Source organism: Aquarana catesbeiana, linkage group LG02 (genome assembly GCF_042186555.1).
Source record: "Aquarana catesbeiana isolate 2022-GZ linkage group LG02, ASM4218655v1, whole genome shotgun sequence".
Classification (NCBI taxonomy): domain Eukaryota; kingdom Metazoa; phylum Chordata; class Amphibia; order Anura; family Ranidae; genus Aquarana; species Aquarana catesbeiana.
In genome coordinates this window covers 524,189,568-524,205,216 of record NC_133325.1, presented here as the reverse complement: position 1 = coordinate 524,205,216, position 15,649 = coordinate 524,189,568, and the positions used below count along the sequence as shown (strand labels likewise).

At 43.0% G+C, this 15,649-nt stretch overlaps 1 protein-coding gene and 1 pseudogene across 4 annotated transcripts in view; both read right to left on the bottom strand.

The window, feature by feature from the left end:
- Nucleotides 1-15,649, bottom strand: part of PIK3C2B (phosphatidylinositol-4-phosphate 3-kinase catalytic subunit type 2 beta) — a 1,217,858-nt gene that overhangs the window by 992,284 nt on the left and 209,925 nt on the right. The window lies entirely within an intron of this gene.
- Nucleotides 2,494-2,612, bottom strand: LOC141130315 (5S ribosomal RNA; annotated as a pseudogene).

The window sequence follows — 15,649 nt, the reverse complement described above, 5'->3', positions numbered from 1 at the left end:
TACAGTCGGCAGCACTGATCAGTGGTATTAAGTATCAGTGGGGAAGTCTTCCTGGTGTCAAATTACAATAGCTCAGTGGGGAGAAAGTGTGGATGGGATAATTAATTACTTTTTTTTTTTCGTTCAACCCACAGGTTGAAAAAAAAAAAAAAAAAAACGCAAAAGACTAATGAATGGGCTGCTTAATACAAAAAACAAGAAATAGCAGAAGGAGGAAGTAAAACCAGAGTAAAAGGCTTTTAAAGTAGATATGCACTTTATGGTATACTTTACTTTTGTACAATAGTCCTTTAGTGTCTCATGCACTCGGCCCTATAGTTTTATTTACTATCCTGCTGGCAATGGGAAATTGTATGTAAAACTTTTTTCACTGTATGCATGGAACGCTTGTGCTTAGGTTTACATGCATACAGAGCAAATGAGCAGCACCTGCTGCCTAGCACCCCTATTTGCTAGGATGCCAACAACTCTTGCTGCCTTGAATTCTAGGTTGCGACAATGCAGGGGACTCTTACTCGCCTAGCATCCTTGGTTGCAAGGACACAGACGTTCACTGCCACCAAGTATTCTAGTTTGCTAGCATGAAGGTGGCTGCTGGCTTCCTATGATACAAGCAGTCCCTGCCACCTAGCATCGTAGGTTAAGATGCAGGTGCCACTTGCCGTTTAATGTCCTCTCCTGCTAAGACACAGGTGGAAATTCTTTCTGCTTCCTTCCAATTCAGGGCCTAGGTTTTACTCATGTAAAGGTTAACACAAAAGTTTAAAATGCGTACAACATTAAATACATTGCATACGCAGGACCATGGACACAAATTTGTCATATTCTTTTTTGTAATGCAGCTGAACTCTGCTCCAGATTCCAGAGCTGTGCACAGGCCAAGAGCATAACATACAATATCCTTCAGATCCAAAAAAAATGTACCCATTACAGATCTGAATGAGGCATATTTTGTGGCTGTGTACATGAGCCCTTAAATGACCTCCCTATGGAATTGGACCGCATTAAAGCCAGCTTCTGACGATGAATGAACAGTATTTTTTCCATGCATGCACAGGATATTTTGGGACTGGCTGGGAGTTTCTAAGGATCTGTCAAGATCATATACAATATGATGAATACAAGACATTTATAGGACAATTGTACAAGAGTAAAGTTATCCTTTAAAGATAAATGTCAGGAAGAAAAAAAAAATATGGGATTTTTGTACTCAACATAAAACCCCTTTTTCAGAGTTTGAGGGACACAGCATTTCTTTTCATTAACCATGGATTATACAATTGTCTATAGGAGTATTGGACAGTAAGCACAAACACTGGAGGCCATCAGCCCTTCCAAAAGCAGCTTAGTTAGGTGTAGCAAAAAATACAAAAGACCAATAATTGCAATGCCTCCCACTGGAACATATACAAAATTACACCGCACTAAGTGCTTTAAAACATCAAAATGATAATGTATCAGATGACATTAACATACCAACACCAATCTTTATAGTAGCTTATAATGAATAAACAAAGAAAAAAGTCCCATAGTATTGTGATTCATAAAGTGCTTGTGCTCCTATGGCTTAAAAACAGTGCTCTACTTGACTTGTGCTCTGACCAAGTGCCCCACACAGATGTACACTCCCCCTGGACATTGCCCACTTATCTCTAGCGTGATCACTTGTGCTTTTTGGGGAACTGTCCCCTAGGTGAGGTCTCTGGTAGCTGGCACCCTAGGTTCTACTACATGCTGGCCAGGTTATTCCGATCCACACATGCTGTGTACACCGGGTGCCAGGATATAGGCACCACACCATGTGTGTGTACCGTCTATTGTTTAAATGTCTAATAAACAATACAGTTTTACGCTACGAGTTTTCCCTCTGTCATTTATCTTCCCCCATTTACATCTGAGGATTAACCTACCGTGGGGCCAGCTAGCAGAGACACCACCTACAGTGCCTTGCAAAAGTATTCACCCCCCTTGACATTTTTCGTGTTTTGTTGCCTCACAACCTGGAAGTAACATGGATTGTTTGAGGATTTGCATCATTTAATTTACAGAACATGTCCACAACTTTGCTTTACAATAATAAAAAAAAAAAAAATCTTCAAAACAAAAAGGACAAAATAACAGGAAAAAAAAAATCAATGTGCATAACTATTTACCCCCCAAAGTCAATACTTTGTAGATCCACCTTTTGCGGCTATCACAGCTCCAGGTCGCTTTGGATAAGTCTCTATGAGCTTGCCACATCTTACCACTGGGATTTTTGCCCATTCCTCCTTGCAAAACTGCTCCAGTTCCTCCAGGACAATTCCGTAAACTGAACGTTCAGGCCCTCAGGACCAAGTACTCTGCTTGAATTTCTAGAATGTTTTTGGACAAGGCCCTTTCTGATCTGGGCCACTTCTCTTGGACAGCTGCCTATTCCAGGACTGCTCAACCCAAAAAAAAAAAAATGGTTGGCATATGTTGTTAAACATAAACTGAGGCTCCGGCGCACCCAGCCTAAAGCACCTGGTATTTCCAGGCGGTCTCCCATCTAGGCACTAACCAGGCCTGACCCTGCTTAGCCTCCAAGATCTGACAAGATTGGACGCTTTAAGGGTGATGTGGCCGTAGGCTTTGGAGTCAGATACATTGGGAATCTAGAGCTTGAACCCTTTGTTCCAAACCGATAGGATACTGTTTTACAGCAGTTTCGAATGAAACTGAGCATAGGGAACGGCCTCAAATGAAGCCACCATCTTTTCCAACAACCTCATGCAAAGCTGAATAGAAGAATTCATCTTGTTTCGACCACCTGAATCAGTTCCTTTATGGCGCTGATCTTTGCCTGGGGCAAGAATACCCTTTTCTGGGTGTATCTATGATCAGACCCAAGTATTTTAGCCTTCTTCATGGTTTTAAAGAAGCTTTCTTCTACGTTGGGAATCCCACCTAGATATTCCAGGTAGTTGAATGTGGTGACCATACTTTGGTCTAAGCGGGCTACCGACTGGTCTATGAAGAACAGACTGTCTAGGTAAACCATAATCGTTATACCTTGGGCCCTTAATCTGGCTAGAAGAGGGGCCAGAACCTTTGTAAACACTCAAGGTGCAGTAGCCAAACCAAAAAGCAGAGCTGCACACTGAAAATGAAGATTTTCCACCTTAAAAAGTAGATATTATTAGTGAGCAAGGAAATAGGCATATGGAGATATGCATCTTTGATGTCGATTGATGCCAGAAGTTCTCCTCCTTGTAGGATGGAGATAACCGATTGGATTGACTTCATGCGAAAAAAAGAGTGTTTATATTCAGGAATTGAATTTAGATTTTTGAGATCCAGAATGTACATTCGGATTTGGCACCATGAAAAAGAGGTTTGATCCAAACCCCAACCTCTGCTCTTACATCTTTTGCCAAAAGATGGTCCAATGCTTGAGAGAAAGACTTCTTTTTCTCTGGATCCTTAGGATCGTTTGATCTGAGAAAACGAGGAGACGGGAACTCTTAGAACTCCAGTTTGTACTTTGGAGCTATTGAGGAAGTCCCCCATTCGTTTCGACACTCTTCCTGTCAGATCCTTGAGAATTAGAGAAGAATTCCCCCTATTCAAGTGGGGGCGCCTCCCCATAAGGAGGCTTCAGTATCTTGTAGGTTTCCTCCCCCAAGGCCTCTTTTGTCCCTGGGGTTAACTCTGAGGATTACCTTTTGAACCTGACAGTGGAAGCCATCGTGACTGCCTGGAGGCTATTGCCCCTGGCACAGGAGAAGGAGCTTTAAAACGAAAATACATTTACTCCTTTTCTTAAATGGCAAAAGGGGTACTTTTTCCACTAGAATTTCTTTGGATGTATTATCCAAAACATCCCCAAATAGCTGTTTCACAGCAAAAAGGAAGACTAGCCAGGAGCTTCTTGCATGGCGCTTAGTGAAGGGCGCAAGGCCTGAAGGATAGAATCTCTCAGAGCAACTATTGCAAATATAAAGCTGCCAGACCCTGGGCGTGCGGAGCAGGATAAACTTTAACACCTGTTTGGTCTCAATGATTAAGCAATTACTGTCAGTGCAGGCTGAGACACTAAGGCTCCATTCACACTAGCGCGTTTTTTGATGCATTTTGCATTTTGCAGAATTGGATGGGAATTTTTTAACATGGGTTCCTATGAAACATGTTCACATCAATGCCTTTTTGTACCTCTGCATTTTTGGAAAGGGTCAGGAACTTTTTTTCATGCAAAATGCAGCGTTTTGCATGTAATAGAATTCAATGGACCAGCATCAAAAACTTAAGTGCAGCATTTTTGCGTTTTTGGTGTTTTTTTTTTTTTTTTAGACTGTATACAGTCTAAAAAAAACTGTTAAAAAAAACCCGCAAAATGCGGCAAAAACGCAGCAAAAATGCTGCAAAAACACTGCTCAAAAACGTGGCAAGCATCACAAAAAAACTCCAGAAACGCTCAAAAGCAACATGCATAGATGTGAATCGAGCCTCAATCTGCCAAAGAAAAAAAGTGTTTTCTTTTTAAATAGGAATGCCAGCTTTTTATCCGTTGGATCCCCAAGCATTTGAGCATTGTGTGCCGGACAAGTCAAACTCTCATTCACAAAGGATATAGCAGCGTTATTTGCTGGTATACCCTACTTAGTGAATTTTTTCCACCATAGGATAAAGCGTGAAAACTTTTTAGGAGGGAATAAAATGCTTATCTGGGTGATCCACTCAGATACAAAAAAAACTTTTCCAACAATGAATGGACAGGAAAAGGCATGCACAGCTTCTCATCTTCTTCTGCCCCTAGTTCCTCAGTTTGAAGGTCCCGGGTAATGGAAGAGAACCCGTCGCATTTAGTCCCACACTGGGATGCGATTAACCACTTCCCGACCGCCGCACGACTATATACGTCCTAAGTTTGAACGGGGATATCGTTGTTATGGCAGCAGCTAGCTGCCATAACCCCGGTATCCCCGTTTTCGTGCAGCGGCCGGCTTTCAGATAAAAGTGGTCCCTGCGGCGGATTCGCCGCGAGATCACTTTTATCGGTGGCGGGAGAGGGCCCCCCCCCTCCCGCCGCGATCCGGTGCCCTCCGCCGCTTACCGGAGCCGTCGGTAGCGGCGGAGGCGATCGCGTCCTCTGCCGTGGTGTGTATAGAGACGAGTGAGGCCAAGATGGCGCTCACTCGTCTCCATGACACTGCTGGGCGGAAGCGACGTCAAAACGTCACTTCCGTCCACGCCTCTTAAAGGCATATTTTTTCAAATGTCATTTTTCTAAATGACTTTTTTTTTTTTTATTGCATTTTAGTGTAAATATGAGATCTGAGGTCTTTTTGACCCCAGATCTCATATTTAAGAGGTCCTGCCAAGCTTTTTTCTATTACAAGGGATGTTTACATTCCTTGTAATAGAAATAAAAGTGACACAATTTTTTTTTTTTTTTTTTTAAAAAGTGTAAAAATAAATAAAATATTGTAAAATAAATAATAAAAATAAAAAAAAAAATTTAAAAAACCCCCTGTCCCGACGAGCTCGCGCGCAGAAGCGAACGCATACGCGAGTAGCGCCCGCATATGAAAACGGTGGTCAAACCACACATGTGAGGTATCGCCGCGACCGGTAGAGCGAGAGCAATAATTCTAGCCCTAGACCTCCTCTGTAGCGCAAAATATGCAACCTGTAGAATTTTTTTAAACGTCGCCTATGGAGATTTTTGAGGGTAAAAGTTTGACGCCATTCCACGAGCGGGCGCAATTTTCAAGCATGACATGTTGGGTTATCAATTTACTCGGCGTAACATTATATTTCACAATATAAAAAAAAAATTGGGATAACTTTACTGTTGTTTTATTTTTTTATTCAAAAAAGTGAATTTTTTCCAAAAAAAGTGCGCTTATAAGACCGCTGCGCAAATACGGTGCAAAAAAAAGTATTCCAATGACCGCCATTGTATTCTCTAGGGTGTTAGAAGAAAAACCATATATAATGTTTGGGGGTTCTAAGTAATTTTCTAGCAGAAAAACCTGTTTTAAACATGTAAACACCTAAAATCCAAAACGAGGCTGGTCTTAACCACTTGCCGACCGCCTAACGTATATATACGTCGGCAGAATGGCACGGGCAGGCAGAATCACGTACCTGTACGTGATCTGCCTCCCGCGGGCGGGGGGTCCGATCGGACCCCCCCCCGGTGCCAGCGGCGGTCGGCATTTGACTGGGAGCGTCGGGAGGCGAGGGGGAGACCATCCGATCGTGGCCCCCCCCTCGCGATCGCTCCCAGCCAATCGGAATCCTCCCCTGCCTGTGTGTAGTTTCACACAGGCAGAGGATGTGATGTCATCTCTCCTCGGCTTGGCAGTTTCCGTCCAGCGCCGAGGAGAGAAGACATGTAAGTGCACAACACACACAAACACACACAGTAGAACATGCCAGGCATACTTTACACCCCCGATCCCCCCCCCGATCGCCCCCCGATCCCCCCCCAATCACCCCCCCCCCCCCGTCACAAACTGACAGCAAGCAGTATTTTTTTTTTTTTTCTGATTACTGCATGGTGTCAGTTTGTGACAGTTACAGTGTTAGGGCAGTGAATATTACCCCCCTTTAGGTCTAGGATACCCCCCTAACCCCCCCTAATAAAGTTTTAACCCCTTGATCACCCCCTGTCACCAGTGTCACTAAGCGATCATTTTTCTGATCGCTGTATTAGTGTCGCTGGTGACGCTAGTTAGGAACGTAAATATTTAGGTTCGCCGTCAGCGTTTTATAGTGACAGGGACCCCTATATACTACCTAATAAATGTTTTAACCCCTTGATTGCCCCCTAGTTAACCCTTTCACCACTGATCACCGTATAACCGTTACGGGTGACGCTGGTTAGTTCGTTTATTTTTTATAGTGTCAGGGGACCCGCCGTTTATTACCTAATAAAGGTTTAGCCCCCTGATCGCCTGGCGGTGATATGCGTCGCCCCAGGCAGCGTCAGATTAGCGCCAGTACCGCTAACACCCACGCACGCAGCATACGCCTCCCTTAGTGGTATAGTATCTGTACGGATCAATATCTGATCCGATCAGATCTATACTAGTGTCCCCAGCAGTTTAGGGTTCCCAAAAACGCAGTGTTAGCGGGATCAGCCCAGATACCCGCTAGCACCTGCGTTCTTCCCCTCCGCCCGGCCCAGCCCAAGTGCAGTATCGATCGATCACTGTCACTTACAAAACACTAAACGCATAACTGCAGCGTTCACAGAGTCAGGCCTGATCCCTGCGATCGCTAACAGTTTTCTTGGTAGCGTTTTGGTGAACTGGCAAGCACCAGCCCCAGGCAGCGTCAGGTTAGCGCCAGTACTGCTAACACCCACGCACGCACCGTACACCTCCCTTAGTGGTATAGTATCTGAACGCATCAATATCTGATCCGATCAGATCTATACTAGCGTCCCCAGCAGTTTAGGGTTCCCACAAACGCAGTGTTAGCGGGATCAGCCCAGATACCTGCTAGCACCTGCGTTTTGCCCCTCCGCCCGGCCCAGCCCAGCCCACCCAAGTGCAGTATCGATCGATCACTGACACTTACAAAACACTAAACGCATAACTGCAGCGTTCGCAGAGTCAGGCCTGATCCCTGCGATCGCTAACAGTTTTTTTGGTAGCGTTTTTGTGAACTGGCAAGCACCAGTGGCCTAGTACACCCCGGTCGTAGTCAAACCAGCACTACAGTAACACTTGGTGACGTGGCGAGTCCCATAAATGCAGTTCAAGCTGGTGAGGTGGCAAGCACAAGTAGTGTCCCGCTGCCACCAAGAAGACAAACACAGGCCCGTCGTGCCCATAGTGCCCTTCCTGCTGCATTCGCCAATCCTAATTGGGAACCCACCACTTCTGCAGCGCCCGTACTTCCCCCATTCACATCCCCAACCAAATGCAGTTGGCTGCATGAGAGGCATTTTCTTTATGTCCTCCCGAGTACCCCTACCCAACGAACCCCCCCAAAAAAGATGTCGTGTCTGCAGCAAGCGCGGATATAGGCGTGACACCCTCTATTATTGTCCCTCCTGTCCTGACAATCCTGGTCTTTGCATTGGTGAATGTTTTGAACACTACCATTCACTAGTTGAGTATTAGCGTAGGGTACAGCATTGCACAGACTAGGCACACTTTCACAGGGTCTCCCAAGATGCCATCGCATTTTGAGAGACCCGAACCTGGAACCGGTTACAGTTATAAAAGTTAGTTACAAAAAAAAGTGTAAAAAAAAAAAAAAAAACACAAACAAAAATATAAAATAAAAAAAAAATAGTTGTTGTTTTATTGTTCTCTCTCTCTATTCTCTCTCTATTGTTCTGCTCTTTTTTACTGTATTCTATTCTGCAATGTTTTATTGTTGTTATGTTTTATCATGTTTGCTTTTCAGATATGCAATTTTTTATACCTTACCGTTTACTGTGCTTTATTGTTAACCATTTTTTTGTCTTCAGGTACGCCATTCACGACTTTGAGTGGTTATACCAGAATGATGCCTGCAGGTTTAGGTATCATCTTGGTATCATTCTTTTCAGCCAGCGATTGGCTTTCATGTAAAAGCAATCCTAGCAGCTAATTAGCCTCTAGACTGCTTTTACAAGCAGTGGGAGGGAATGCCCCCCCCCCCAACGTCTTCCGTGTTTTTCTCTGGCTCTCCTGTCTCAACAGGGAACCTGAGAATGCAGCCGGTGATTCAGCCAGCTCACCATAGAGCTGATCAGAGACCAGAGTGGCTCCAAACATCTCTATGGCCTAAGAAACCGGAAGCTACGAGCATTTTATGACTTAGATTTCGCCGGATGTAAACAGCGCCATTGGGAAATTGGGAAAGCATTTTATCACACCGATCTTGGTGTGGTCAGATGCTTTGAGGGCAGAGGAGAAATCTAGGGTCTAATAGACCCCAATTTTTGCAAAAAAGAGTACCTGTCACTACCTATTACCTATTGCTATGATAGGGGATATTTACATTCCCTGAGATAACAATAAAAATGATTTAAAAAAAAAAAAAAATGAAAGGAACAGTTTAAAAATAAGATAAAAAAATAATAATAATAAAGAAAAAAAAAAAAAAAAAGCACCCCTGTCCCCCCTGCTCTCGCGCTAAGGCGAACGCAAGCGTTGGTCTGGCGTCAAATGTAAACAGCAATTGCACCATGCATGTGAGGTATCACCGCGAACGTCAGATCGAGGGCAGTAATTTTAGCAGTAGACCTCCTCTGTAAATCTAAAGTGGTAACCTGTAAAGGCTTTTAAAGGCTTTTAAAAATGTATTTAGTTTGTCGCCCCTGCACGTTTGTGCGCAATTTTAAAGCATGTCATGTTTGGTATCCATGTACTCGGCCTAAGATCATCTTTTTTATTTCATCAAACATTTGGGCAAAATATAGTGTGTTTTAGTGCATTAAAATTTAAAAAAGTGTGTTTTTTCCCCAAAAAATGCGTTTGAAAAATCGCTGCGCAAATACTGTGTGAAAAAAAAAAAATGAAACACCCACCATTTTAATCTGTATGGCATTTGCTTTAAAAAAATATATAATGTTTGGGGGTTCAAAGTAATTTTCTTGCAAAAAAAAATTATTTTTTTATGTAATCAAAAAGTGTCAGAAAGGGCTTTGTCTTCAAGTGGTTAGAAGAGTGTGTGATGTGTGACATAAGCTTCTAGATGTTGTGCATAAAATGCCAGGACAGTTCAAAACCCCCCCAAATGACCCCATTTTGGAAAGTAGACACCCCAAGCTATTTGCTGAGAGGCATGTCGAGTCCATGGAATATTTTATATTGTGACACAAGTTGCGGGAAAGAGACAATTTTTTATTTTTTTTATTTTTTTTTGCGCAAAGTTGTCACTAAATGATATATTGCTCAAACATGCCATGGGAATATGTGAAATTACACCCCAAAATACATTCTGTTGCTTCTCCTGAGTACGGGGATACCACATGTGTGAGACTTTTTGGGAGCCTAGCCGCGTACGGGACCCCGAAAACCAAGCACCGCCTTCAGGCTTTCTAAGGCCGTAAATTTTTGATTTCACTCTTCACTGCCTATCACAGTCTCGGAGGCCATGGAATGCCCAGGTGGCAAAAAAACCCCCCAAATGACCCCATTTTGGAAAGTAGACACCCCAAGCTATTTGATGAGAGGTATAGTGAGTATTTTGCAGACCTCACTTTTTGTCACAAAGTTTTGAAAATTGAAAAAAGAAAAAAAAAAATTTTTTTCTCGTCTTTCTTTATTTTCAAAAACAAATGAGAGCTGCAAAATACTCACCATGCCTCTCAGCAAATAGCTTGGGGTGTCTACTTTCCAAAATGGGGTCATTTGGGGGGGGTTTGTGCCACCTGGGCATTCCATGGCCTCCGAAACTGTGATAGGTAGTGAGGAGTAAAATCAAAAATGTACGCCCTTAGAAATCCTGAAGGCAGTGATTGGTTTTCGGGGGCCCCGTACGCGGCTAGGCTCCCAAAAAGTCCCACACATGTGGTATCCCCATACTCAGGAGAAGCAGCTAAATGTATTTTGGGGTGCAATTCCACATATGCCCATGGCCTGTGTGAGCAATATATCATTTAGTGACAACTTTTTGTAATTTTTTTTTTTTTTTTTGTCATTATTCAATCACTTGGGACAAAAAAAATGAATATTCAATGGGCTCAACATGCCTCTCAGCAAATTCCTTGGGGTGTCTACTTTCCAAAATGGGGTCATTTGTGGGGGTTTTGTACTGCCCTGCCATTTTAGCACCTCAAGAAACGACATAGGCAGTCATAAATTAAAGGCTGTGTAAATTCCAGAAAATGTACCCTAGTTTGTAGGCGCTATAACTTTTGCGCAAACCAATAAATATACACTTATTGACATTTTTTCTACCAAAGACATGTGGCCGAATACATTTTGGCCTAAATGTATGACTAAAATTGAGTTTATTGGATTTTTTTTAGAACAAAAAGTAGAAAATATCATTTTTTTTCAAAATTTTCGGTCTTTTTCCGTGTATAGCGCAAAAAATAAAAACGGCAGAGGTGATCAAATACCATCAAAAGAAAGCTCTATTTGTGGGAAGAAAAGGACGCAAATTTCGTTTGGGTACAGCATTGCATGACCGCGCAATTAGCAGTTAAAGCGACGCAGTGCCGAAATGTAAAAAGTGCTCTGGTCAGGAAGGGGGTAAAACCTTCCGGGGCTGAAGTGGTTAAAGTGGTTAAAGCCGCTAACCTTTTTTTTTATCTCAATCCTATCCTGGCTGAGGAAAAAAGATCTTTTTAATAACAAACAGGGGCTGCAGTGTTGAAAACAATTGCAAACATTTAATTGGCCCCGATGCTCACTCTGACCAGCCACCCCCTCTCAGGGAAGGATGCCATTTATAGAGATGAGTAGGATTTCCAGAGCTTGAGAAAGACCCTTTTTAGCTCTTTTTTGGGGCTGTTTCAACCCCCCTTCTGACCCTTAGGCATGACAACATTTACTTTTTTAAAGAAAATTTTCAAAAAATTTTCATAAGAAAATTTAAAAATTCCTTCAAAAAACTCCACTTACCTTTCCCGCCGCAGGGTTTTCTGTGGTAAAACCAACAGACCCAATCTTCACCCTTCACGGTGGGTTCCGGTAACAAACCTTCAGGAACCGAGGACCCTCAGGGAACCCACAATCCTGGACCTGTAATAGCACCCCGCCAGTAAAACTTTATGGCTAAAAATACCAAAGTACTGGATCCCGCTCTCTAAAAAGAGAAGCGTTTACAAGCAAAGACCTCGTTTCTTTGGACACGAGGCCCGAGTTCAATTCGGTCCAAAAAAGCCACTTTGAATGGATCCGGTTGCATAGCTAGCCCCAGCAAGGATTGCACCAGTGGAGCACAGCACATCTTCACTCATGACCAACACCGGTATGGGAGGGGTTATATAGGGAGGCAACTTCCTGTTTAGGGTGTGCCGGTGTCCAGCACCTGAAGGTGGACTATAACCCACATAGTAATGACTATGATGCTCTGTGTCCCGTGATGTACAATTATCTACTTAAACGCCGGACCATTTGGCTGGCCGAAGACCAGAGCGTTTTTTGCAATTCGGCACTGCGTTGCTTTAACTGACAATTGCGTGGTCGTGCGATGTGACTCCCAAACAAAATTTACATCCTTTTTTCCCCACAAATAGAGCTTTCTTTTGGTGGTATTAGATTACCTCTGCGGTTTTTATTTTTTGCGCTATAAACAAAAAAAAAAAAAAGCAACAAATTTGAAAAAAAAGCAATATTTTTTTACTTTTTGCTATAATAAATATCCACAAAAAATATATAAAAAACATTTTTTTCCTTAGTTTAGCCCAATACGTATTCTTCTACATATTTTTGGTAAAAAAAATAAAATAATCGCAATAATAGTTTATTGATTGGTTTGCGCAAAAGTTATAGCGTCTACAAAATAGGGGATAGTTTTATGGCATTTTTATTGACTTTTTTTCTTTTACTAGACTTTTTACAGCTATTTTTATCGTGACTGCGACATTATGGCGGACAGATCGGACACATTTGGCGCTATTTTTACATTTTCACATTTATACAGCGATCAGTGCAATTAAAAATACATTGATTACTGTGTAAATGTGACTGGCAGTGAAGGGGTTAACCAGGAGGGGGAGCTGCAGGGGTTAAGTGTGTCCTAGGGAGTGATTCTAACTGTGGGTGGGGTGGGCTACGTGTGACATGACACTGATCACTGCTCCCAATCACAGGGATGAGACGATCGCGGGTATCCCCGCGGACATCAAGTCACACTCACGGAGCTCGCAGAAGGGTCGCGTGCGCAACCACATGGCGGCAAATTTAAAGGGACGTACCTGTACGCCCATTTGCCTGTCCGTGCCATTCTGCCGACGTAAATGTTCGTGCGGCAGTCGGCAAGCGGTTAAAGAAATTTTGTTTGGGTACAGTGTTGCACATCCGGCAATTGTCAGTTAAAGCAACGCAGTGCCGTATCGCAAAAAATGGCCCGGTCAGGAAGGGGGTGAAATATTCCGGGGCTGAAGTGGTTAACCTAAAATCTGTTCTGATATTGTGGTTTTACTAACCTGACATCCTTACATTTAAAGAGCACCTGTCATTTCAGATCCATCATGTGAGCGCCTGTTAGCGGGCATCCACTCACCTGCTGTTGCCACGTCCCTCACCTTGTTATGTCACTGCTGCATCACCAGCCATCCCATTAAAAGGAATGGGACTGTCGGTTAGTCAACAGCTGGTCAGCAGAGGAGCTGGTGCAGGACAGAGGATGGTTGCTCTTTAAAAATTATGACTTAAATCAAGTCGATTTAAATCAAGCCTTTTTACTAGTCATTTAACTCATGATTCAGAGTGGAGTTCCACTCGTTTTAAAGTTTATTAAGGCTGCATTCACACCTGAGCGTTTCAAAGTTGCGTGTTTTTACCACGATTTTGCCTGTGGCGTGTCCCAGAAGATTGCAGAGAGGGAGGGTGAAAGGAGGAGTCGCCTAGGGGGAGAGGAGGCATCGCCTAGGTGGCGAGGCGACAAGAGCAGGAAGTGGGAGCTAATATTACCTGTCAAAACTAGGTTCCCGCCGCCCCCCCAAAAAAATTGCATGCCAAATGTGGTATGTAAAGGGGCGAGGAGCGCTTAAAGCGGAAGTTCCACTTTTGGGTGGAACTCCGCTTCAAATCGCTTGGTTTAAATTAAATCCACCCTGCAATTTTATATCTAATGCCTACCACTGGATGCATCATTTCTCATTCATGATCCATAGGTGTCTTAAAACAATCCACAAAACAAAGAACAGGCACACCCCTACAATAAACAAGGGATGCCAAACTCGAGAGAAAATTATGAAAACTCACAAAGCCACCTGAAAATCCTTGCAACCCAAAACTAGCATCCACCTATACTGTCATATTTTTTTTTAAATTTCTTTATTTATAGAACTCTCCTCACAATGTACAAATATAGGCCAACACATACAGATCCATTGTAACAATCAGTGTGAAAGACCCACAGTAGACTTAACGCCACACTAGACAAATCAGTAAAGGCCCTATCAGCATAGTAAATGAGTTCCATTGACCTAATATACAAACCTAGGTGAGAAGATAATTTTTATCAACATTGAAAAGACTTTGATCAATAATACTGTAGGTACAATCGGGCAGATTTTTTTTTTTTTTACAGAACACAGGCACATGGACAGTAATTATAAAATGGTACAGAGGATGGAAGCATTTATTAGAAGTGGGTTAGCAACCACTTTAACTTGACCTGCATATCTTAACTGATGTTATTCATCGGCTTTGTTTGATACCCTATCCTTTCGCTGGAACCTCTATTGAATTGTACTGACTGTTCATTGTTTTATTATTCTGTTTACTACTGAATAAACTTTGTTTCTTTAAAAAAATAAAATAAAATCCACACACCTGGAGAAGTTCTCCCCAGAAAAGGTGGGTTTTTGCCCTTTCAAAACCAGAGGCTTCAATAATAAACTGGCAGATCCAATGCTAAATAGTCGATCTGGATGCCGCCTGCCCTTCCTGGGCTCCTCTGGCAGCATAATCAGGATTTCTGACCTGCGCCAACAACTCAAGTAAATCCTGATCGACTATGTAGCGATCTTTCTTCTGCCAAATGTGGATTAGGAAAAAAAGAAAGGCAAGACACGGTCCTGATTCAAGTGAAAACTCGAAACGATTCTAGGTAAAAAAGACAGATGAGGACGCAACATCACCTTATGATGCAAGACCAAGAATGGTTCCTTACATGAAAGAGCCACCAGTTTCAATTGCTGAAGTGATAGCAACCAAAGAAGCCACCTTCCGAGTCAAAGGACTAACAGTTTCTCAAATTGGTTCAAAAGGTGGCCTCTGCAAGGACAGTCAAGAGCAAATCCAAGTCCCAAAGGACACAAGGTTGGCCTGATAGGCGGGACTCTCTGCATTACACCCTGTATGAAGTATAAATCAATCAGTAAGAAACAACGGTCTCTGGAAAAAAATGGATAGGGACAAATCTGACCCTTAATTGTAGTTAAGGCCAATCTTACTTTCCTTCCAGATTGGAAAAAAAAACTCACTCGCATATTTTGGCGAGTGCCACTTCACCCCTGGCATAAAATATTTCCAAATCCTGTAACTGAAGCTCCCTGAAGCCTGCTTCCAGGAGCTCAACAGAGCAGAGATAACAGGACCCAAGATCAATAGGTCTGGCTGAACTGGAAGTGTCCAAGGAGCGTCTCCCGCAAGATTCGCTATGTCAGTGTACCAAGCCCTCAATGGTGAATTTGGCTAACACTATTATCAGTGTTACAACCTCCCGGATTCTTTGCAAAATATGCTGCAGTAGTTGAAACAGGGGGAAAGCATCAATTATGGAGAAGCGGTCCCTAAGGTGTTAGCAGTGCATCTACCCTTATTGCCAGTGGGACTCCCATCCCGGACACAACCTGTCCTACTTGAAGAACTCGGAATCCCATAGCTCCACCTGCAGAGTTCATCAATGTTGGCAGATTGCCAAAAAGGTCTCAGGATGTAGGAACCACATCCCTGCATTAGTCACTGATGACTAGAAAACCCCCCTGCCATTTTGCTATACCTGCAAAATGTACTGGCGACAGACGGCACCTGTTCTGCGCCAGACAGAATGTGGT